This window comes from Pimephales promelas, chromosome 22 (assembly GCF_988280905.1).
Source record: "Pimephales promelas chromosome 22, fPimPro1.hap1.1, whole genome shotgun sequence".
Taxonomy (NCBI): domain Eukaryota; kingdom Metazoa; phylum Chordata; class Actinopteri; order Cypriniformes; family Leuciscidae; genus Pimephales; species Pimephales promelas.
In genome coordinates, this window is record NC_142790.1 from 14809823 (window position 1) to 14835890 (window position 26068).

At 38.2% G+C, this 26068-nt stretch overlaps 1 protein-coding gene across 5 annotated transcripts in view; it reads right to left on the reverse strand.

Moving 5' to 3' along the window:
• Positions 1-26068, reverse strand: part of LOC120475877 (sickle tail protein) — a 145769-nt gene that overhangs the window by 73547 nt on the left and 46154 nt on the right. Inside the window, exon 1 of one of the 5 annotated variants that reach the window (XM_039666675.2) lies at positions 15165-15413. The exons of the other annotated variants lie outside the window; for them this stretch is intronic. The gene's annotated coding sequence lies outside the window, so the exon portion shown is untranslated. Of the gene's footprint in view, positions 1-15164; positions 15414-26068 lie in introns of those variants that run through there. 5 annotated transcript variants of the gene reach the window in all.

Below are 26068 nucleotides of genomic sequence, written 5' to 3' on the forward strand. Positions count from 1 at the left end.
AATTTGACAACCAGATCCGTCTGATTCGTGAATGAAAGGACAGTTTTGTTAACTGATCTACCATTTGTCTGAATTAGTCAAACTCAAAAGAACTATTTTACACACACACACACATATATATATATATATATATATATATATATATATATATATATATATATATAAGGGCACCACTACAGTAAATAGGAAGATTATTAGCTAATTAAAGGGGTGGTTGATGCGATTTCACTTTTTTCATTTTAAATAGTGTGTAATGTTGCTGTTGGTGCATGAATAGTATCTGCAAAGTTGCAGCGCTGAAAGTTCAATGTAAGCAGAGATATCGTCTTTTAAAAATCAGGATGTTTAATGCCTACAAAAACGACTCGATTGAGACTACAACAGGTTATAGACGTCACTAACCCACACATTTACATCAACCCTTCCACGGAAAATGCAAAAAAGGGCATGGCCTCGTCGAGTGTGTTGTGTTCATCAAGCTGTCAGGTCTTCTGTGTTTGGGCTTCCCACGGACATTGTAGTTCGTCAACAATGGGTAATTTATGTTTGATTATGTTCCTGAAAATGACATAGCTCTCTGTGCTGCGCATTTTAAGAAAAACAGCTTCCAGAATCTCCACGAATTCAACACCGGATTCAACAAGAAACTGTTACTAAAACATGAAGCAGTTCCAACTTTAAAACAAGAGGCAGCTGTTGTTGGGCCACAACCTGTAAGTAGGCTAAGACTTAACCATTTTTAATGTATTTGCATGTATAATTCCAGACGTAATGTTTTAGTTTTGTCAAATTCCAGCGCTGGCTTTATAGCCACTAGGCTACTAGTTATGCTATTTTGTGTCTACGACAAACGCGTACAAACATTTTGGACCTGAATTTTGTATATGTACTAATGTTGTAAATGTATTTTTCATGTATATATACTTTTTGACGTTATTTTTCGATTTGATCAAGAAAGTAAACCAATGCCAAGTGCCAACACTGTTTGTGTATATAGTGGCCAGTTAGTTCGAAGTCAACCAGTCGTTCAAATGACAGAGGAGAAAGTATAATAGTAAAATAACGCATAAATTGCACGAATAAAACACGAATACATGTTATATTGCACCTCATAAACACAATCATGCAAAGAAAAAAAAGCAGTAAACCACCCCTTTAAAGCTGAATTTAAGCTGAATTTTCAGCAGCCATTACTCCAGTCTTCAGTGTCACATGATCTTTCAGAAATCATCTTAATATGTTTTTTTAATAGTCTTTCTTAACATTATAAATGCCTTTTCAATTTAAAGGGTTAGTTTACCCAAAAATGAAAATTCTTTCAGTATTTACTCACCCTCATGTTGTTCCAACCCTCTATGTGTTTATTTGTTCTGCTGAACACAAAGGAAGATATTTAGAAGAATGTTTTAATCAAACAGATCTCATTCCCCATTGACTACCATAGTGGGGAAAAATACATGGTAGTCAATGGGGATTGAGATCTGTTTGATTAAAACATTCTTCCAAATATCTTCCAGAACAAATAAACACATAGAGGTTTGGAACAACATGAGGGTGAGTAAATACTGACAGAATTTTCATTTTTGGGTGAACAAACCCTTTAATGCATTCTTGCTGAATAAAAAAAATTAATTTCTTTAAAAATATATACTGATCCTAAACAAATATCTGAATGATTTGGGCGGGGAAAATGACTTGCAGGGCTTGTTTTTGTATGTGTGTGTCTGTGTTCATGGGGTGCGTGCTCCCAAAATTATCTGAGCCATTGGGTGTGTGTAATGAATGCCATATGCCTGATGTCACTTAATGAAGAACCACATCAGTCCAGCTAAGAAGAACGGTTTGAGTCTTAAGTCTGTATAGTCAAAACTCAAACAATCAAATCAAATTTCACAAACATCTAAAAAAAACAACCCTGTTTCAATCAATCATTTTAAAACCAGAGATTTCATTATCGCACTACAGGAGTGGTTTGTGCGACAAGGTCACATTGGTTGTTATTGGAAAACATGTTATCGTGGCGGTTTGTTGTTTGGCCACTGTTGAATGCTAAGTTCGGAAGAGGAAGACGGGCGGTAAACTTTCATTTGTGGAAAGGGAACTGCTGGTGGAGTGCAGGAAAAACATCGGAAGAACAGGCAGTGTTCGGGGTGGAGGTCTTATGCGTCCCGTCGCTACTTCTATTGTTTGCATTTTCCTAAGGCTTTCCCTCTTCCTTCAATTCAAAGCACATCCAGAATTATTGCATGACTTGTAGATGTCGGAAGACCCGTGGACTCACCCAAATCTCCAATTGAGCGAAAGTCAAAAGTGACATTTCCAGAAGCGATGTGAATGAATAATAAATTCATGTGTGAAAGGTTTTTGTATTCATGTGTTTACTGCATAACAAAACAAACACTGCAAGCACCTTTTCTCTTTTAAAGCATCTGTTGTGCTCCCGCTGATCTGCACCATTGTGAATCTATAAAGCATTTGCTTCCATCCATTTTCAACTACTGATGGAGAATAACAGACAGAAAGGAGGAGAGGTGAAGATGCATTTCCACTCAACGCATGCGGCAGCTGCCAGGAAAGCTCTCAACGTGCAAAAAGACAAGTGCAGCATGTGTAAAAGAATGGGGTGGACAAGGGAGAGGTGTGGGAAAGATGTTCTGCCTTATACTGAATCTTTTTCCCATCATCCCCCCATCGGAGTCAAATCACAACACATTATAAAACTACCTGAAAATCTGAAGAACAACAGATGGAAAAGGGAATGGTTTTAGTGTTAAGACCACAAAAGTGAGCTATGATTATAATGCTGGTTTGTGACTGGTTATTGCAACAATATAGTTTTATACTTGTTTTTACTCTCCTGTTATTGTCAGGATTACACTTCTATATTATTCTTTATATGCACCGCTCTTACTGGCCGACATATACACTTAATTTCAAAGTCACCTTGCTCTGTTCAGTGATCTGCGCTTGGGACTCTCCTGTTCGAACTCGTTCATCAAAATGAACGAATCTTTTTTCGAGTCATTTGGTTCATTCAACCAATGAAATGAACAAATTGACTCGTAAAAAGATTTGTTCATTTTGACGAACGAGTTCGAACAGGAGAGTCACACAGAACAGAGCAAGGCGAACATTTGAGATTATAAAACTTAAACTTTGTTTTTGTTTTTTTAAATGAACGATCGTTTCACTTGATAAGACCCTTATTCATCGTCTGGAATCGTTTAAAGCCCTTTGAACAGTTTGCAGTTTGCACTGAAACTGTTATTTGGACCTTGAACCGTTTGGTTCCCAGTAAATTGCATTATATGGAGAAAAATCCTGGAAATTTTTCATCAAAAACCATAATTTCTTTTCGACTGAAGAAAGAAAGACATGGACATCTTGAATGACATGGGAGTGAGTAAATTCTCAGCAAACGTTTTTTTTTTTTAAAGTGAACTACGCCTTTAAGGTTATGAGCCTGTTCGAAAACAATGACAAAATTCTCATTTAGGAGATCAGCATTCAAAACGTACAACTTCCGCTAATGGATCACGGATTATGACATCACTGCAGACTTCAGATTCTCATCACACCTTCTGTCCAATCAAATGCTCTCTAGAATCTAAAGCATCCCGCCCTATGCTATAAATATCACCTGGCCTATAAGCGACCGTTGACACATCATAGAGCAATATGGGTTGGAGATGTGTATTCGGTTTCTCAAATGCTCACATTTTTTTTTCATTTTTAAACTGTAAGTTTAACAATGAAATGGCTAGAATTTATTCAAACTTCTACTAATGAATCCAACATATCATCAGCACTCGGATTCGCTTCCATGGTGCTGTCAAGTATACGATTGCAGTCTGTGAGGTAAACTAAAAGCTATTGGCTATTTGAAAAGGGGGAGGAGCCATTCAATATGTCTCGCCTTAGCTTCCTGTTTCAATAGAAATTATGTCAACGCATCATACAACAACTTGCGTCCAAGGAATTTCAGTGGGCCTTAAGAGACAGACTTAACACACAACAAACTTTAAAACTTTACCAAATTTAAGCCCCGATATTAAAATCTTAAAAATCTAAAATCTAAAATTTGATAATATTGCATAGCCAATATACAATACATACTATTTATAAAATAAATATTATACAAAATACCAAGTAGTATGATTTTTCTGGTATTAAATGATATATACTTTATTCAATATTCTTAAACATTAAAACTGTATTAATTATATTAAAACTTGCATATATCAATATTATATACAATAAATTCCATGCTATTTTTAACATGTCCAAATAAATGAGCATGAACAATTAAATATTTAACATTCTCCAATATTTATATAGGAAATGAATACATATATTAGATCATAAATTAAAATAATAAGAACAAATATTTACAAAAATAGAATTGGTCTAACCGACCAATATATCATGCATTCCTACATTTTCTTGGTCTGCCCATAACTCAAGTCATATATGTTATATTTCCAGAGGAGGACGTTTAGTCACTGTATAAACAAACCCAAAGTGGCTTTCTTTATTCCACTTCATCTAGCTAAACTCACTTATCAGAACATATCAGAGGCTCTGGCACCAAAAGAGAGACCAGAGTTCATGATGACACTAAAGATGTTACTTTAAAGTGAATTTGGATTCCTTCTCTGCAGCGTCTCATAGTGATATTACTGGCCAGATGTATTAATATATCCATGCATGTCAAGTTTCACCTAGTTCATTCAACTGCCTGCAAACATATTTACGGCCCAGACACATTCCAGTCGCATGAAAACGAAAAATCGTGTAACCACAGCCCAATAGGCCTTATGGAAAATCACATCCTTCCTAGCAGCCAGTAAGCTTTTTCCAGTGAAATTGCCCTCAATGCAGACATCCAAAATGTATCTGTTGAATTACTAGCAATCCGTGCAGTGCAATTTTGTACATTCGTGCTAACAGCTGATTATAAAGCGGAGAAAGATAAGGCGTCATTAGCATATGGTTAGAGTAGATAAACGTGAAAAAAAGAACGAGAGACAGAGACAAAGTGAGATGACATAAAAGCGTGAAAAAAGGTCCTGACTGTTAGCAGTTACAGGGATTTCATCCATTTTTATTAAGATTAGCCAAGTTTAATACCCAAAGACTCACTAAAGACCAAACATAATTAACCACTCAACACTCTCTCTCTCTCTCTTTCTCTCACACACACTCGCTTATGTCCAGCTGGGATGAAAAGCACATGGCCGATGAATCTGTAATTATAAGATGAAAGTAGGGACACTCTTAGGGATTATGAATGTTCATAAACCCTCAGAAATTATGGGAAAAACTGAGTTTTTTTTTTCTCATTTAGTGTGAGGAGACGTGATGATTTCAAGAACTTTTTGCTGGTGTTTATGTAGGTGTTTAAATATATATAATATAAAGTAGCCTACATTTTACAATATATTAAAATAGAAAACAGTCATTTTAAGTTGTAATAATATTTCACAATACTATTTTTAACTGTATTTTTTTCTATCAAATAAACACAGCAAAAATATTGGTTGCAAACAACATTTTCTACCATTATGCTTTTTTATGGATGGGTCATGGCTGCTATGCGGTTGCTAGGGTGTTCTGAGTGGTTGCTTACTGAAGTCAAAAGAGCTCATCCAGGTATGATATACTATCCTATAGAAATACCATGGATGACTCCTTCAATGTACTGTACATCTATGGGATATTTCCACAAATCCATCATTTGCTTTGCCAAACTCCTGTCCAATCACATAAAAGTTGTAGCACACCTCTAACTCAGCAAGACGCATGTTTTGTGGCATCATTCATAAACGGTGCAGGGTGAGTTATGCACCAAAGTTTTTGTCAAAATCTGTCTTGGGCTCCAGTGATATAGTATGAGCCTTAGTGAAATATCCACGGCCTCTCTTACAGGCTTGGTGCCATTTGCAGGTGATCTGCTCTATTGCCTCAGTGGTTCCCATGGCAATGGGGTGTCTGTGGGTTACAGGCTAATCTGAGGAAATAGTATAGGCTTCCTCATGCATTACTACCGCGGGGATGTAATCGGTGCGGAGCGGAGGGCACATGGCTGGTTTCATATAGGTCTCAGAAGATTGTGGTTTGGTTTTTTAAAGAAAATGCTGACTGTATATTATAATGTGTTAAGTCAGTGGTTTTCAAACTTTTTAAAGGGATAGTTCACTTTGAAATTAATTTTTGATATGTTTTAGCTTACCTCAAGGGCATCCAAGATGTAGGTGTCTTTGTTTCCATAGTAGTTTCAATTTTGATATTTTTAGGTCAAACCGTTCTTGTCTGTCAGTCATATAATGGAGGTATATGGGGTCCACCTCAAAGAGCATGCACAGAGAAGTCCAAATTAAACATGATTTAATGACTCGTAAATTTAAGTAAACATTGATGGCCTAAGACACAAAACAAGCGGTCTTCCATGATGCATTTTGAAAACTACTGTGTTTATTCAGCTATGACTAATCATTGCTTAAGATCCTAGATCACGTGTTGCCATTTAAGTATTTATTATTTGGCTCACTGGAATGCTTGATTCTGATTGGCCAATGACAGTATTCTGCAGTCAAATATTTTTTGCTAAACTGTATAATGACCATAGGCAACCAATCTCCAACATAGCAGTGCTAGTTTCAAGTCTCTCGTATGACCCCACAGTCTCTCCTCTCACATAAAAATATTAACTCAAGTCAATATTTAATTCCATTTATTTATTCAACTGCATTGCAACAGAATCCCAATCATTTATTTTCACATTTATTTTGTGATAATATGGCTGGCCATCTGAACATTATCCCATATGCGTTTTTGAAGATGCAAGATAACTAGCAACTGAAGTATTGTTTATATTTATGTGAGCTGTTAAACTGAACAAATAGACAGATAATAACCCCGGTCCCTTGGGATTTGCCTTTAAACTCTTGATATTCCATGTCGCAACAGGGAATTGCATTTTATTTCATGGGATAATCAATCTCACAGCAAGCATACAGACAAACCATGGACGTCTGATGTAAGATCACCATTCTGGACCATTCAGATCATAAAAGAGCAAAAACAAAGACCATCCATTCATCCAACATTCCCTTCTTTATGTGGCAAACTATAAAAAAGGGCCTTAAAAACCCACACACAGGCCAAGCGAGTAAGCAGGTCAGGCTTATGTAAGTTGTGGGTTGCCTTTTTCCTCACCACACCGTGAGGTAATAGCAGTGGTGAGCTGTCACTTTACCGCCTTCGTCAAGTGAGAGAATATTTAAGTATGTAATATTTAAAGTAAATTCAAGAGAGAGAAAAACAGTTTAAGTATGTAATATTTTCAACAAGTCTCAATGGAAAAACGGGATTACTGGGGCAGATTATCAATTAATAAAGACTTACTTTCATGGGATTCCTTCCAAAATACTATGTCATGACCTCAAACAATTTTAGCATAGTAACTTATTAGCTAAAAGCTAAACTTAAAGCTTTTGACATTTGCATCACATAACCAGCTCCATATAAATGGCTTTTCTGACATAGTAAACTGGCTTGTGTAGCTCTGGTACCTGGTGGTACAGCACTTGTGATGAGAATCACACAAGTCATGAAAAAGAGCTCAAAGACTTTTAGAAAAAATCTAAAATGCCATAGTTGCCTCAGCAAATGTGTTTTTATCTCACATTTTCTTTTGTTAACACTATCGGTTGGTTTAGGGTTGGGTTTACTGGGCTTGGGTAGTAGGCTACACTATTTTCAAATGTAATAGAGCATTGACCTTTCTGAACGGGGTTAAAATAGTACTTAGACAGACAGAAGTTTTGTAGGACAAGCTATTTATAGGTTGACTCTAATAATAAAAAGTATAAACAGATGCAGCACCAAAGTATTTGAAAACCGAGTCCGTTGGTATTCAAATACAGTCAAGTTCGAGTCAAGACCGAGTCTTTGAAGGGTCGAGTCTGAGTCAAGACCGAGTCTGTTGGTTTTCAAATACAGTCGAGTCTGAGTCAAGACCGAGTCTTTGAAGGCTCGAGTCCGAGTCGATACCGGATCCGTTGGTTCTCAAATACAGTCGAGTGCGAGTAAAGACCGAGTTTTTGAGGAAGCAAGTCTGAGTCTTTTGTCCCGACATATCAGTTTTGATATTCATGATTTAATATCACCCAAGGTAATAATAAACAGTTACAGACTAAGCTAGATTGGGAATTGTTTAGAGCAGTCGTCTTAACGTCTTAAAGGGATAGTTCACTTTAAAATTAATTTTTGGTATGTTTTAGCTTACCTCAAGGGCATCCAAAATGAAGGTGTCTTTGTTTCTGCAGTAGTTTCAATTTTGATATTTTTAGGTCAAACCGTTCTTGTCTGTCAGTCATATAATGCAGGTCTATGGTCACCAAGGGTTTGTGGTGAAAGGCGAATTTGATGATGGCAGACTCGTTGCTCATCTTGCTGCCGCTCACACCAGGCAGCACGGCAGCAAGAGTCTTTGAAGGGTCGAGTCCAAATCAAGACCGAGTCTTTGAAGGGTCGAGTCCAAGCCAAGACAGAGTCTTTGAAGGGTCGAGTCCGAGTCAAGACCGAGTCTTTGAAGGGTCGAGTCTGAGCCAAGACCGAGTCTTTGAAGGGTCGAGTCCGAGCCAAGACCGAGTCTGTGAAGGGTCGAGTCCGAGCCAAGACCGAGTCTTTGAAGGGTCGAGTCCGAGTCAAGACCGAGTCTTTGAAGGGTCGAGTCCGAGTCAAGACCGAGTCTTTGAAGGGTCGAGTCCGAGTCAAGACCGAGTCTTTGAAGGGTCGAGTCCGAGTCAAGACCGAGTCTTTGAAGGGTCGAGTCCGAGTCAAGACCGAGTCTTTGAAGGGTCGAGTCCGAGCCAAGACCGAGTCTTTGAAGGGTCGAGTCCGAGTCAAGACCGAGTCTTTGAAGGGTCGAGTCCGAGTCAAGACCGAGTCTTTGAAGGGTCGAGTCCGAGCCAAGACCGAGTTTTTGAAGGGTCGAGTCTGAGTCAAGACCGAGTCTTTGAAGGGTCGAGTCCGAGTCAAGACCGAGTCTTTGAAGGGTCGAGTCCGAGTCAAGACCGAGTCTTTGAAGGGTCGAGTACGAGTCAAGACCGAGTCTTTGAAGGGTCGAGTCCGAGTCAAGGCCAAGTGTGAGAGAGCAGAAATCAGGCTCGAGACCGTTCTCGAGTCCGAGACCAGACTCGAGTAATAAATCACAAACTGAAACTATGTCTTTCAGCTTCAAGATCAGAGAGTTAAAAATCTGGCTTTCTAAATCAAAAATGGGGTCAAAAAAGCATATACGCGGGACTACAATTTATGTATAGTTTTTATCTAAGGTAGAGCCTTCCTATTAAAATAGGAATTCAATTCTTGAAGCGCAACTTATGAAGTTGCTGATCACTATTGCAATAAGGCCTCTTCTAAACACTACAGCCTGGTTTCACAGACAGGGTTTAGATTAAACCAGGATTAGGCCTAAGTTCAATTAGGACATTTAAGTAGCTTTTTTAAATGTGCTTTAGAAAAAAAAACTTGAGACAAAACAATGGCGCTGATATATTTTAAAATTTGTCAGAGCAAGTTGCTTTCAGTTAAAGGAACACTCCGACTTTTTGGGACTTTAGCCTATTCACCTTACTCCCCAGAGTTAGATAAGTCCATACATACCTTTTTCATCTCCGTGCGTGCTATAAGTCTGTTTGACGCACCCACCGCTAGCCTAGCTTAGCACAAAGACTGGATGTGACTGGTTGCAGCTTTCATACTAATCCAAATGAGTGGCAAAATAACGCAAACGTTTTCCTATTTACATGTTGTGATTTGTATAGTCACATAATGTACAAATAACAAAGTCAAATGAGACACAGATATCTTTTAACCGTATAAAACCTGGGAACTATTCTCTGAAGGCGAAGCACTGCTACTTTGACGGCGTAATAACCGCATCACCGGAGACACGCCGTGGTGAGGAGCGGAGAGTTCGCTCGGTGTTTGGGTAATAGAGTCAGCAATTTATAAATAGTAAAAGCGTAGTTTAGAGTCATGGGTTTTCGCTCTATTGTAAATAGCTGCGACTGTAAACAGGGGAGGTAATACCATGTTTCACAGAATTCCAACTAAAAACGCTGACTGGATGAAGAAATGGCTAACTTACTCTGGATATTTATCCAAACACACCTACGATTATCAAGGGACATTATGTTTGCTCGGTACATTTCAATGAGGACGACTATTGTGAAAAAATGGAATTTGCCACACGGACCATAATGTGCTGAAGGATACGGCCATCCCATCGATAGCACAGACAGGACAAGTGGATCACCTGCGGCTGAGGTAAGTGTTCCGTTATGTTTTTAGATGACCTACTGTAACAGTGCCATTAGCCAGAGCTAATGTAACGTTAGTGACACTATTATATGATTAGGGTATGAATATGTTTTTATCTTGATGCGGTGCGGACGCGCTTGGGAAAAAAAAACGAGTGCGTTTACCGCGTTGAACTTGCACCCTGCGCGCGGCGCGCCTAGTAGCCTAAATTTGAAATAACCATGGAAATAACGAACTTGAGCGTGCAAAAGGGTACGATAGGCTGTGAGTTCATTGTGCAAAAACAATTTGTGCTATTACTTTCTCCTTATTCTATCCTATAGTAATGCAGTACTGTATATTATATAGGCAAATGTATTTACTGTTGAATACATTTGGTTCAGCTAATAAATTGCATTTAAAATATATTGATTCCTGTAATAATAATTATTTATTCATGTGATATTTATAAATCTGGGTGCGTTTTTGGTTGGAAATCAATGAAACATGGTACTGTATTACCTGGTCTCCCCTGTTTATTGTCACAGCTCATACAATAAAGCAAACACCCATGATAAACTTTGCTTTTCTAACGTTAGTAATTGCTGACTCTTTATTCCAACGCTGAGCGAAGCGAACTCTCTGCTCCTCGTCACGGTGCGTCTCAGGTGATGGTTATCACTCTGCCCAAGTAGCAGTGCTTCCCCTTCAGAAAATATAGTATTTATACGGTCAAAAGATGTCTGTGTCTCATATGGCCTTGATATTTGCACACTCTGTGACTATACAAACCACAACATGTAAATAGGAAAACGTTTGCGTTATTTTGTCACTCATTTGGATTAGTATGAAAGCTGCAACCATTCACATCCAGTCTTTGTGCTAAGCTAGGCTAGCGGTGGGTGCGTCAAACAGACTTATAGCACGCACGGAGATGAAAAAGGTATGTATAGACTTATCTAACTCTGGGGGGTAAGGTGAATAGGCTAAAGTCCCAAAAAGTCGGAGTGTTCCTTTAAGACAAATCAAACATGCATTTTAGTCTGGGACTAGGCTTAAGCCTTGTCTGTGAAACCGGGATTACAAGTTCTGGGAAGACTTAGTTACCCCTAGATGTGTTTGTTAAAATCTAAACACTTGCAGGGTTTTGATCGAAGGGAAAAAGATTTGTCTTTTTACTGTCCGATTAGAAAGTACTTTCCCATTTCGAAGGAGAGCAGGATTAGGTAAGTGTTGAAGAACCTTTGAAGAAGTTTGTTAAATGAGGGCGATTCAATTAGCGATTAGTTCGTATCTCTCTGCCAGGCTTGTGTAAAAGGGGCATGTGCTCTCAGACAGGATTAATATTTAATGGAGAACGGGTGAATAAAGACTCCTTTGAGATGGTGCTACAGGTGCAGTCGTTCAGAGCTTAAGAACAGAGGAAGCACGCTGATATCTTGTGCCGAATCTAAGAGCAAATGCGGAGGGAAAATAAGCACTGGGAGTAAAAGGTTAAGTCCATCTCAATTGAGGCAGCTGTTTCATCTGGCTCTTGCAGACGGTTCAGTTATTTTCATCATGACTTCATCACTTTCTTGCCTCTTATTTTCTTATTCTCAAAGATTGCTGAATATTGTGAAGATGGGCACACACAGGGAGAGGTCTTCCTGGAAGGAATAGGAAACTTAGGATAAAATGGCTCTATCAAAACACCAAAACAACATTTTTAGATTGTGTCAGCACACATGACTAGTATGTTGCAGGGCATTTCATACAATTAGTGTTAGCATCACTGCGGCATGTTTTCATGGAATTAGTTTCAGTTGACAGCCTGATACAAAATTGGCTCATAAAAGAAAAGTATGAGTTGGCAGAATTCACAATTTCTAATCTGTCTGGCTGTCCATTGGGCAGCTTTTTGGAGTCTAGATGTTTTTTATCAGTCCATAAAAGTTTACCAGGCTACTACAATTGCTCCATTCACATCCAAGCAACCAATTTAATTTATGTGAAACACTGTAGCCAAAAAGTAACATTTCCATACCATGTGTTCAAGACAACAAAACCAGGGTAATGGATGCAAATTACTCAGTCACATGACTTTTATTTAAGATTTTATTCAGAAAATGTGTTTCCATTTTAGTTTACGTATTTCTAACTGAATAAAACGTTCATCCACCTCACGCAGGCATATGTGTTTTTATGCATATTTTGGTAATTTTATTGACATATTGGTGTTTCTGTATTATACTTTATATGTGTTATCCCACAATTTACATAAACAGATAAGGATAGGAACCCACATAGTGAGTTCTTCCTTGCCCAGAGATGACTGTATCAGTCTCTGCATCGGTGTATTATTGTGGTAGTACTTTGACATCAGGTTTACCCAACACATCACATTAAAAACACAAACTATTACATGTTGATCAGACAGCTGGACATTTGCTGTGATTCTTTGCCAGAATATGCTGCAAACTGATAATCTTGTATGGTATGGCACGTTCACTCTCCAGGCTCACAACACTATTAAAAATACCACAACTGCAAGGCATCTAGCTAGACCAGCAGCAAGCAAGAATAAATCTGCTGGTCTAAGGCCCTGTTTACACGAGAATGCTCGCAGGTGAAAAGTAAAAATATTTTATCAGATGTGCCTTTCGTTTACACAGCGACTGCGTTTTAGGGGTTTAAAAACACAAAAAAGTGAAACCACCCTCCAGAGCGGAAATCTTAAAAACGCTCCACCGCCGCGTTCCTGTGTAAATGGTAAAAACGCAAGAGTCTGGTTGACAGTGAAGGTTGTACGCAGGCGCGCGGACTTGGTGTTGTTGTGTGGCAGTGCTTCACATCGCCACCTAGCCGCCTGGAGTGCATACGACATTGAATTTCACACACTTTTGCGTCACCATATGCACGCGGATTTCCCACGCTCGTCTAAACGAAGAATAAAAAGTGATAACGCAACGCCACTTTTGCGTTTTCTCTTCAGTATCGTTACCGTGTAAACATAGCCTAATGCCCCGTCCACACTACTGCATTTTCGTTTAAAAATGGAGAATTAAAATGAATACGATCTTCGTCCACACCAGCGTTTTATTTGCGTATTAGAATTGATCTCCGGTGTAGACAGGAAATCAAGGAAGGCTGACGAATCAAGGAAGGACACGTCATGACTAATGACACCAATCATAGAGCCGAGGGTGAGCCTCTGCGTCATCGTTTCTAGAGTCCTCCGTTTTGTCCCGTCTTCAATAAAACGCCCTCCGGAGTTTCAAAACGGAGCTGCAGCATTTCTAAACTTCTCCGTTTTAGGTCTTCGTTTTTTTTTCCATTTTAGTCCGGACGGGAGGTGCAAACGTAGCAAAAGGTCAAAACGCAGTAGTGTCGACGGGGCCTAAGATGGTATTTTGAGGAGGGAACTTCATTAACTCCCTGCTAGGACAATAAGATCCCATGATAACCACCTAGTGGACCAACAAATCAACACCCATGTGCATTTAAAATTCTGAAGGTATTACTTATCATTTTGGCACCAAAGGTAATCATTGACTATATTGTCACCAAAATACTAGTCATAAAAGCAACTGAACTTGACCATAATGATAAGTTATGCCACTTTAGAACAAGATAGCTGGGCTGGAAAACAAAACGAAATCAAGATTACCAAATGTAATGACCTTCAAGTGAAGTGAGCAGAAGAACATTTTCTGGTTGAGTGCTTGCTTTAGCAGTCTGCTGCAAGGAAAACTCAGAAATGCCAAATAAGTAACATCCTCTGCCCAACAGTTAAGAGTCTATTACACTAGCCTCATTTCCTGGCTTCTGAATCCTGACACACACACACGCTCGAACACAAATCCAGAAGCTTGCTCATCATAAAACTCAAGTTCCAGCTATCAGCACTGCTGAATTGTCCTGAAATTTATATCCAGAATATCTGGATAAACAACCATGAGAGAAAAGCTTTGATATTCCTTCCAGACACGCATGGGATGCGGCCCAAGACCTCCAGATGCAAATCTACTTAAACAGCATGGAGGGAGAAACTTGGAAAAGTTATCACTACCCAAAGGAATTCTGGTTGCAGACATAACTCTGAAACCAATGAAAAGGAGTTCAGACTTCACTTAATTATAAATAAAGTCAACGGCATCTGAACAATTCGCAACTGACAGACATGGAATGGGAATCTCATGAGATAAAGGCATAAAACATGTTTACAAATCTACAGAAAGACTTTTAAATAATCATGAAAGCCAATGGCCCCAACAGTGGTGAGAGGGAATTCGCAAAGGGAATGTGTTGTCACAAACAATGTGTTTGTATGTGTGTGTGCATGCTGTAAAACCACAGTTCTATGGTTGCACAATGATAGATAGAGCGCTCAATGACAGATGAGTCGTTACTTTCCAAGCAAACATAAAAACCGCAATACTGCCATTTTTGGTCAAAGCTGAACTTTCCTTTCTGAAGGAGAGTATTGAAGGCATATAGTGCATACATTAAAGAAAGTTTTATTTGCATACAAGTTTAACAACCATGATGCATGTCAAATGTTTCAGAGCCACTCAAAATGCCTTCAAATCATTCCCTTAAATACCAATAAAATATGAGAAACATTGCAGACTATCAAATGGAATGATTAAATGCAAGGGGAGGAAGACTATAAACTTGCTCAATTGTAAAGGTAATAAATATGGCACTAAAGATGCAGAGGTCTGGCTGTGGGCTTGGCATTTGAGTTTTAATTGAGCTCTAAACATGTCTCAATAAAATATTTTTAATGTGCTACAGAGGAGACATTTCTAATTTCCCTTTACAGCTCTTTAAGTCTGGAGAAAGAGAAATAGAGAGGTAGTGTTACTCACCCTATTTGCCCCGTCCAGGATCATACATCCAAACAACACCCGGAGCGTGAACAAGGGAGCAAGTGAGACCAACTCTGCTTGCTCTGCTGCGGTGGCAGCAGGGAAACTTTTTTTCTTGTTGTAGGACTCCTCAAACTCTCTCTCTTTCTCTCACTCTCTCTCTCTCTCTCTCTCTCTCTCTGACCCTCCAAACCCTCCAACTCTCTCTCTTGCTGACACTTCCTGTGCTGTCCCTTTACACCAACTCAAATCACTCCCCCAGATTCAGCCAAGGAGCATTGTTTAGACAGGACGTGTTGTGTGAGCGTGTGTGTGTGTGTTCGATTGTGTGTTGCGATGAATGCAGTTTTTGTAACTCTCTTGGCAGTGGCACTCCCTTGAGCTTGGATCACCTCATTGCAAGAAGGAAAAAAAGGGGAATGAAGAACTCAGAGAAGAAAAGAAAAGAGGTGTGTGACAGAGAGAAAGAAAGAGCCACTGATGAAGAGTGGAGAGAGAGAGAGAGAAAGGGTGAGTGAGAATCTCTTAAGCTAAAACAAAATATGTGGAGGACTTCCTGCAATGGAGCCCCCTGCGACACAAACTGGAGGGCCATGTGTGTAAGCGTCTGTGAATTTAGAGCTTCCACTCAAAATCCCTCAGTTTGCTGTTAGAATCAAAGCCAGATTTCAGTCTTGAGTGATCACAACAGAACATCTTCAAAACACACAGCAGATCTGTCCTAAAACCTACTGGGTTTTGCACACTGCCTACATAGGGAGCTAAGACAGCTTCCCAACTGTTATGGAACATCATTAGTGACCTGGATCGCTCTAGGTGGCATCTCAATGTGCTGCACAAATAGCATAAGAGGCATGACCTGCAATTGATTTCAATAGTTTTCGGTTAATGTTGCTAAGCACAACAGTGATGCACCGAAATGTTGGCAAACAAACATATTTGGTCTGAAACAGCAAGATAATACAAATTTGGCCAAAATACCCATAAACTACAAACCCATTAACATATTTACTTATATATCACTTGAAATTAAACGTTATTTGGAGTACTATTTGGGATAGTTCACCCAAAAATGAAAATTAAGTCATTAATTACTTACCCCCAACCCTGTAAGAGCTTCGTTCATCTTTGGAACACAAATGAAGATATTTTTGATTAAATTTGAGAGGTGGATCACTGCTACATAGGGTGCCTAAGGGATTGAAACTTGACGGCCCAGAAAGTCAATGAAGAAAATGTTTTGAATATTCCATGTGACTACAGTGGCTCAGCAATAAGTTTATCAGGCGACGAGAATACTTTTTGTGTGTAAAAACAAAACAAAAATAATGACTTTATCCGACTATTCCTTTTCTTCCTTCTGGGCCTGAGACGAGAGTTCAAGAGATTTCTACGAACTACGTTCTTTTTCCACTACTTCTTGTTCAGTTCGTCACTTGATAAACTTATACTTGAGCCACTGTTGTAACATGGAATATTTAAACATTTTCTTCATTGACTTTCTGGGCCGTCAAGGTCTTACGGGGTTGTTACAGCATGGGGGTGAGTAATTAACCCTTTAAAGTTGCAGTCTGGCGTTTTTCCTATTTGTTGCCATCTCTGTTCGAAATCTGCAATTGCAGTCATTCGCAGAATTATCAACTTTACGTGAGTTGTAATTCAACACCCTCGACATGGCACAGGGTGGATGAACACAATGTTTGAGGAGACTGTGAGGCTGTCAGTCACCACGCCGGTGTGAATACTGACATTCAGAATCACAGATTAATCTTTTTGGAAGTGTGACCAACACAAGAATTTTCACCGTAAAATGTAATCTGAACTAATAAGAAGCTTCTATGTAATGTCCTTCTGTTATTTATCCTTGTTTTCGCATGGGGCCGGTTGCAGTCTCTTTTTTTCTGTAGCCACTCCGAAGTCCGAACAAAGTCTTTCGCATTTTACAGCGGGTGAATCTGTTGTCACTGAGGATTGTCGTTTGAACCTTTCTGGATCCGCCATCAAATTAATAAGTTTAATTATATCAAGTGCTGTGAGAAAAGGCAATAAATCTCCACCTTCAACATCCTCACTCGCAATATAGCCGAGACTCCTTCTTTATGTGTACAGATGTGACGTAATGACGCAAAGACTGAATCTCCCGAAATCCACCAGTACAACTGGAATTAAAAACATTATTATAAGCTTACCGTTTTGAATCGAGCTACGGCAATAGATTTGAACAATGGCTGGTTATTTTCTCAAATATGTATTTTTGATAGTTTTTACCCCCCAAAAAATCTCAGGACTGCAGCTTTAATGCACATTTCTTAATACTAATCCTAAAATGTGTTTTTATCAGCGCAATCTCATCCCAAGACGTCATATAACTGACATACGTCAACATCCACCTTTTTAGGGTACCCTTAAACGCAGGTTAGATGACGTTATCGGATCCTAACCCTACCCCAGACCTAAACCTACCCCTAAACCTACCCTGTAACCTAACCAACGTTAAAGTTAAAGCGTCAGTTGTATGACGGCCCGAGATTGTCATGTAACCGACCTTTAAGGGTACCCTAAAAAGGCGGATGTTGACGTATGGTCAAAAGACGTCCCAAGACGTCAGTTATATGACTTCTTGGGATGAGACTGTGTTATTTTAAAATCACAATTAGTAAGGATGGTCACTGTATAATCTTAGTCTTTAAATGCAAGATAGTGTATCTAAAGTATACTTACAATAGTTCCATATGAACACAATTAACTATACTTAAGTATTTTTAGTTGGACCTCAGCACTATTTCCAGAATTACAAAATTAGTTTAGCAGATTTTAAGTATATTAATTTAGTATACCAAAAGTGCAATTGTAGGCTGCAGACTGGCACAGATTTTGTAGTATAGTCCAGCCTTTAGTCACTGGCATACGTAATGAAGGGGAGGAGTAATGATAGGAGGGATGATAGGAGGATGGTAGATAGTGGAAAAGACATCTGTCTTTGGTTATCAGCAAAAGTTACAATACTCAGGAGATGCTGACTCACAGAACCCAGCCCCCAAACACAGACACAGTCATGTGGATGTCAAGAGACGCTTATATAGAGTATGCTTGTGTGCTTCTGCAAACACAACACACACAATGAGTGTTTTGTGAACTAGAACTACAGTAAAAAATAATAATAATAATAATAATAATAAAATGTAATAAAAAATAAAATAATTAAGTTTTTCCAGTCTGACACAAGACACAATATAATTCAATACAATACAATAAAACACAAAAACACAATATATATATATATATATATATATATATATATATATTTTTTTTTTTTTTTCATTCTCCTGGTTGTTACCCCTTTATTCCCTAAACTTAAAATATTGTTCCCTTATATTGTAAGTATGTTATAGGTACACTATAATTACCAAAGGTTACGCTGTAAAATCGCTTTAATTACGCAGTACATTCCGGGCTGTAATCTAAAGCGTTACCCAAATTTTGTCTTGAGGTGTGGTACTATAGTGTAATAATTGACGGTCAGTTGAATCATTTGAAAATAATACACACCGGTTCGCCTCATGGCAGCATTAGCACCTCGGGGTGTGGGTTATTTGCTAATAATTCAGCGGCCTGACGTCCATTATTTCTCACTTAATATACAGCCATACATTAAATCAGTAAAAGTATCCAGACACCCAAGGAAACAGAGGCGAACCAGTTTGTGATGTGAGGGCTCCAAACTTGCACTAAACGCCATGTTAAAACACTTACATCGATTTTAGTCACATGGAAACAAATTGAGATAAACTGCAGTGATTATTTCCATCATTCTCAAGCCGCTGAGCATGCTATAAACTAAAAAAAAAAAAAATTGCAGGCTACAAAAGTTCATGAGCTGACAGGAAAAGAGAAACAAAAACAGACAATGACATCTTTTCAAATGATGAGATATGATCGCAGGTCCAGGAAAGCCTCAGATTAACTATAACTGCAATTTTGAGTTTTTCCTTTAATTATGCTCAACATTCCATGATCCTCTGTCTCTCGGTGAGCCTGAAGGAATTCAGAGTCAGATGAGATGAGATGATTGGTCTGGCCGTCTGACTGATGATATCATTATGGATGAACTCATTCTATTTCCTGAGTCTGATTATAAGGACGTTTATCAAATTCTAATATGCACAGAGGCAGTTACTTGCTTGTGAGCCTAAAATGAGAAACTAACTCATCTCTGCACACACACTAGACAAAAGTAGACAAGTAGTTACAATCAGTGACTTTTATACAAATTAGCATTTTTTATGGACATCATGTGCCTGATGTGAATGTGTGATAAAGGAGAAGGGTCATCATGTGTGAATTTTCTTTATGCCTGCACACACACTCTACACATGTCTACACATCTATACATCTACATAATGATTTTTATACTGTACTAATTGTATGTTCTAACCCCAAACCATACAACCCTCACAGAGAATGTTCTGCATTTTTTACATTTTCCAAAAAAACAAAAACAAAACATAATTTATATAAACTCATGGGGACCAAAAAAAGACATGAACTCGGAAATCGGTAAGCAAAAATCGGAATTGGTGTTTAACTTTGCATCACATGAATAAATTCAATTTTAAAATATATTAAAATAATAAATGACTGTTTTCAGATTTCCTGAACAAAAATTTGCCAAACAATTAGTCTTTTTTTTTTCTAAGGAACACAAATAAAAAAGCAACAAAAAGCTCCAAGTTTGTTCTATAAAGAAAATAATGCATTTTAATGCATAATAAGATAACTTCTACAAGCTGACCAGAAAGATGACTCAGAGTTTTAAAAACACGCAGCCAACAGAAATCTGCCCTATAGACTTAAGTATGCTTAATTACCTAATGGGATGAACACACACACACACACACACACACACACAGGGAAGCAAAACAATATCTGTCTCAACAAGTAAAGATTCCTCATCCGATCACCCAAACACACATCTTTCAGTACCTTTTATGGAGACAGTTGTTGATGTTTTTCAGTCACTGGCTCAATAGATGTTGGAGAGCTTTAGACGAGCACATGCTGATTTACAGCAGCACGAATTTATTTCTTACAGCGTATATCGGCTCTGCTTGGTTCTTCAGTAAATCAAAGTGCCGTGCAACTACAGCCAAAAAAAAATAACCCTCAGGCAAGGCATGAAATTTGCCAATCAACATCAGGTACCATCTTAAAACCACTATAATCATCATTTTACGGATTGTGCTGAGATCGCATCATCTTTCAACAGGTGCTTGTCAGCACATCCCTTTTGAAAAAAAGAAAAGTGACCTTGATTTTCTTGAATGTGCTCTATAGTGTATTTAAAATCCTAAAAGCATATTTGAGAGAAAAAAATACTTACAGAAAATATAACATTAATAAAATTAGCGGCCATTTAAAGTCACCCTATGGCAGAAATCAAGCTTTTAATGTTGTTTATATGTCTATGTGGTGTTTTTAATGTGCTTTAAGACAATCCATGTGCAATTTCATAAGTCAACAGCATTGCTGAGTATTTTCTCTTTAAAACTGCAGCGAACCAAAGATGGTCTTAAAAACACGGTTTGAAATCATTGGTGTTTCTGACGTCACCAATCAGGTCAACGTGTGATCGTCAATGAGTGGATCCCTGAGCTGGTGCGAGTGCGTGGCGGTGGGTTCATTTGCATATTCATTAAACCACATATACTAAATAAGGGTGTAGAGTTACATTCAAGCTATTTTAAGGCATGAAGAATAAATATTATTTTTCAAGGAAATCTGAATTTTGGTGATCAAAGATGAGTTTTAAGGGATACAATCATTTACAACAACTACAACTTAAAGAGTACTTAAATACAGAAACGTATATATATATACTAGGGCTGGAAAAATAAATTGATGCATCGTGAATCGAGAAATGATTCTGAAATGTCCGAATGCATCGCGATTCACTCTCGAATCGATTCAGAGCTTATTTTTTAACAGCAGATGGCACCGCGTGCTTTAGAAACAGCCGTACTCTGCTGGATTCCAATGCCTTACACACACACCACTTAAACCTTCTTTTAAAGTCGGCATGAAATCAAATTTGACAAATCTTCTTTTTATATGTAATATTGTAGTGTTTATTATAAATGATTTATCTGTGCATTTCATTTTTTTTTTTTTTTACATTTGCCCTTCCCCTCCCCCATCGAAACGACCTGTCTTCTCTTTCGGTCACGTGGAATGGCAAACGGGTGTGGCCAGATCCGATGAGGGTGTGGCTATCGGTGCACCGCCTCTCAGAGAATCACATTCAAATCTGCCTCCATTTTGTTTGCAACGCCCAACCTCCAACGATCCAATCAATTCCCGAAGGGCGAAATCAAGCCCCACCCTACATTTTTTTTCTAATTTCAAAAGCCGTTTCAAACGGATATACGTCACAACAAGGAAAGCATTACAATCTTTAAATAATCATTCATAAAGTTAGAAAAGGTTGAAGCGAATTACAAGGGTGTTTGCATTTGGCTACATTAATCTCGTGTCATAAATGCATTCTGAGGTGCAAATGCCTTCTCAAGGTCAGTCCCAATTCGCATACGTGTGCACTATTCTATGCTGTTTTAAAGTATAAATAGTGTCGTGTGTTCACACTGAAAATTCCAAAACGGAAAAAGTGCACTTTAAATACCCGGAAAAATGCACTTATTTAACCAAAAAACAAAGTGTGGAAAGTTGCATGCACTCAACTGTCGCAGCTTTATGTAGCGGAGGGGGAGGGGCTATATCAGACTCCGACGTTGAATGATAAAATAACCTTATAAAGTTCATACGCTACTTAGTTGAGTACATAGTGTGTATATACATACTGTATAGTGCATAATTTGGGACAGCTTCAGACTCATTTGAACGCAAGTGCGCTAGTCTTTGTGAGCATTTGAGCGTGCGGTTAAAACTCGTGCCATTTTTGAAGAGTGAACTCAAATGCCTCACTGTTTTATGAAACAGTTTATACACTAAAACTGTTAAATATGCTATAAGCAATTTCAGTCATTTTCAAACATACACCATTTTGTTAACTTCAATGAAAGACCCACTGCAATTCGCTGATTTCACGCAGCCACCATTTTGAAATCGAAAGCGAGGCTCCGGTGGAAAGAGCCCCGGAAGCACAGATAGACAACAATATGCCTTGGACTACCAACCTGAAGCTGCTGCCGTGATTTACACTGTTGGATGTTAATATCCAATATAGGATATGTATATAGTTTGTTCCTGCGTCTTTTTTTACGTTCTAAATTATAAATATATCTAAAAAATATTGGTGACACTTTACAATACGGGTGCACTAATATCCATTAATTCATGCTTAAAGATGAACTGAACTGAAATTTGAAAAAAGGTGACATAACAGATGTATTTTATTAATTATCATTGGTACAATTTTTAAAATGGCATAATTTGTTAAAAGGGATAAAATGGTAAATTGAAAGTGTTGTTTTTGTTACACGGGCGCCGCCATGTTGGATTTCAACGTTCGACTACGTCACTGGCATGGTAAGCCACTCCGCTGCCTACCCGCACCAGCAGAACAGCCGTAGCTTGTAAACAGTCTGAGGCTAGCTGACATGGCTGAAGAAACAGAATTTTTAGCGACACGCTATCTAGAGATATGTACTTTCGTCAATGAGTACATGAAACGTCTGACAATGTCTGCATTAAATGTTTTATTTACACAAATTACAAGTTCAACACATCACGTTAACGTTACACGAATCCTTGATATTCGGCTGAGGGGAAAAGATTCCTGATGTGTAGTTCACGGTAAAGGATGGGATTCTCCTTTCTAAATGCACCCTCGCACATAGAGTGAACTGCCAGTACGCTGTTAATCTAAACAATCTGAGAAAAGTATAACAAGTTAGCCCAGCCGTCGCCTATTCGTAAAATACCCTGTTACTGATGGGGCGCTCGCGTCTCAGCTCGGACATCCATTAGAGACAGCATAGCCTCCCCCAACACGTTTCTCTCACCGAACAGCATCCGAAATGAACGGTGCATGATGGTGATGCATTTTTCGCCGATCAATAAATGTTCCAGGTTGACCTCTCTGCAACAGATCGACTCCTGTGCAGTATGCATACTCCACAGCGCTCGCGCCCACAATCACTTCTCCCCAAAAACGATCCTGTACTGTAAGTGAAGCCTAAAACTGATCGTCCTCCATGTGGTGGTAGTCAGACACTACCGGCCTGCCCCTCGCGGGCTCAAATGCGTAATCCATGCCGTTAAAAGTGCTCATTTTCGTCTGTGTATATGGGACCTGCAGCTGTTGTTTATGGTGCTCCGCGGGTCCTACCATGCCAGTGACGTCATCGAAACTGCCAGCGCTAACAAGCGCAATTTTGCGTTGCTTATAAAAAGCTATATTAATATTTTTTATTAAAATGTTTAGTGTAATTTACTTTTAATTGTCATAAACAACACGTTTTCATCGTCGATTTTTTTCAGTTCAGTTCATCTTTAACTAATGCACAGATAATCATGAGTTAATGTATAACTCATGAAGAACTAAACCATTAATTAATGATTACTGCATCAGCAACTAATAAAGAGTCTATATGATTAATAGATTAATACATGAATTGCTATTAATTCAATGTGTCATTGAGTATTAGTTCCTTAATAACATATTTGATTAACTAATAGTGTAAATTAATGTGTTAATTACCACAATTAGTCAAAGCTATGCACTTCAACTTACAGTTGTCTGCTTTAATTAATCATTAGCTAATGATTTGCAAAGGTATCATTATGTTATGACTTTACTTGTTGGTGCACATCATTATTAACTAGTCATTTAGTAATTGTAGTAATTTGCACATAAATTTGCACTAACAATAAAAGAATTAATCATGTATTAATGCATATTAGTGTACCTTTCATATTATCTGGAAGTTGAAATACACGGCTTTGGCTCATTCTGGTAATTAACATATTAATTAACACTATTAGTTAAAAAAAAAATGAGTTATAATGCAATTAATCCACAATTACATATTTAATTAATAACAATTCATGTATGAACTAATACATTAACCTTACAGACTCTTAATTAGTTCCTAATGTGGTAATCATTAATGAATAGCTTAGACAATCATTAGTTACACATTAATTCAGTATTATCTGTGCATTAGTTAAGCATAAAATAATGCTTATTAGTGCGCCCGTATTGTAAAGTGTTACCAAAATATTTTATTTATGAATGAATTTCACTGTATATACGTTTAGTCTGAAGTATAAAAGAAATGTATGTAAATTTTTAGAATAACTAATTTCTACAATACGCCATCGCATTCACGACTCTTCTATAATTAAAAGCTACACTTCCGGTTTTCTTCCCACCGGAGCGATTTCAAAATGGCGGCTGCGTGAAATCAGCATATTGACAGCTGTAGCCTATTGATCAGCATCCCTTTTTTCACTTTTCTAGTATGAATGATACGATGTGTAATATGTTCATATATGTGATATGATTTAGTATGAGCAAAAAGAGTATAGATAAGAGAGAAAATAGGATATGGGGCACAACAGAAACAGGATTCAAACCTAATCTCCAACATGAGCACCAGGGCTCAATGTATCTGAAGAGAAACCAAAAAGCCACATCTACAACAAGACCTGCTTTATTTATTATCATTAGCTAAAATTCCTTAAAATAGAGAAGAGTACAGTGTTTTAATAAACTCAAAGGCTGTTGAAGCCTTCGAGTTACTGAAGCCTTCGAGTTTCTGTTGAAGCCTTTGTGGCTGTTGAAATTCAAAGCATGTATACAGAGCTTTGCATCTCACCTTTAAAACCTCTTCCCTTTTCTCACTTCATTTCCTCTTGTTTCTGTTTCACTGGTCTCTCTTTTATCAGGTGCTTGTCTACCCATTAGATGCTAAATCAGAATGGAGAGAACAGAGAAGAAAAAAGAGGAAAAGAAAGAGTGTGCGCACACAACCTACACCCTGTGCCAACATTTCAGGAAATCCCTTCATCTTTTCATCCTTGCTTAACCAGACTTTTCTTGAAACAAGGAGTCTCTTTAGGACGGTGTTCTTTGAGTGTGTGTGTGTGTGTGTGTGTGTGTGTGTGTCTGTCTGTGTGTAACCCTCTTGGCTGACCCTAATAAGCAACCACACACAGCTTGCAGAATAGACTTCAAACAGAGACGCTACTTTTAATCAGCACTGTGAAAACCAGAGCACAACCTGTTCAGAGAGAAGAGGGCATGGGATGGAAGAAAAAAAAAGAAGAAGGGGGGAGAAAGAGAGACAGACAAACAAGAAAATGGCAACCTGAAACAAACGGCGTGAGCGGAAAGGCGAACGAAAAGGGAAAGACAGAAGAAACAGCAACAGAACAAAAAGAAGACGACAAGCACTGGAGGAATGTGAGGAACAGTCCATCCATTGCACCAGTTTATGATTAAAAAGATATGATTTTCTGTCAGTGCTGCATGTGTGAGGCTATAAACCTGTCAGAGCTTATATAGTCTCATAAGGCCTCTGTGGAAACTGGGGCAGAAAACACTAGATCTCCAATTAAACTTCTGCAAATAAGAAGTTACAGTGGCTCCATAAAGTATTTGGAGAATTCAGCTACACTTTGAATGTATGAATGTCATTGCATTGCACAGACATTAAATAAACATTGCACAAACAAACCTTTAAAGCCAAATATTTCACAAAAAGTTTCAAATGTGGCTTATTTACTAACCAGGCAGCACTGTTATTATGCAACCTTTAGCAAATCTCAAAATGAACATCATACTGTACTGTATTATGTTTATGTGATGGCAACATTCAGTTAAAGAACTCCGGCGAAAAATAAACCTTTGGTCTAATAAAACATTGGTGCCTTGTCGACCGTTC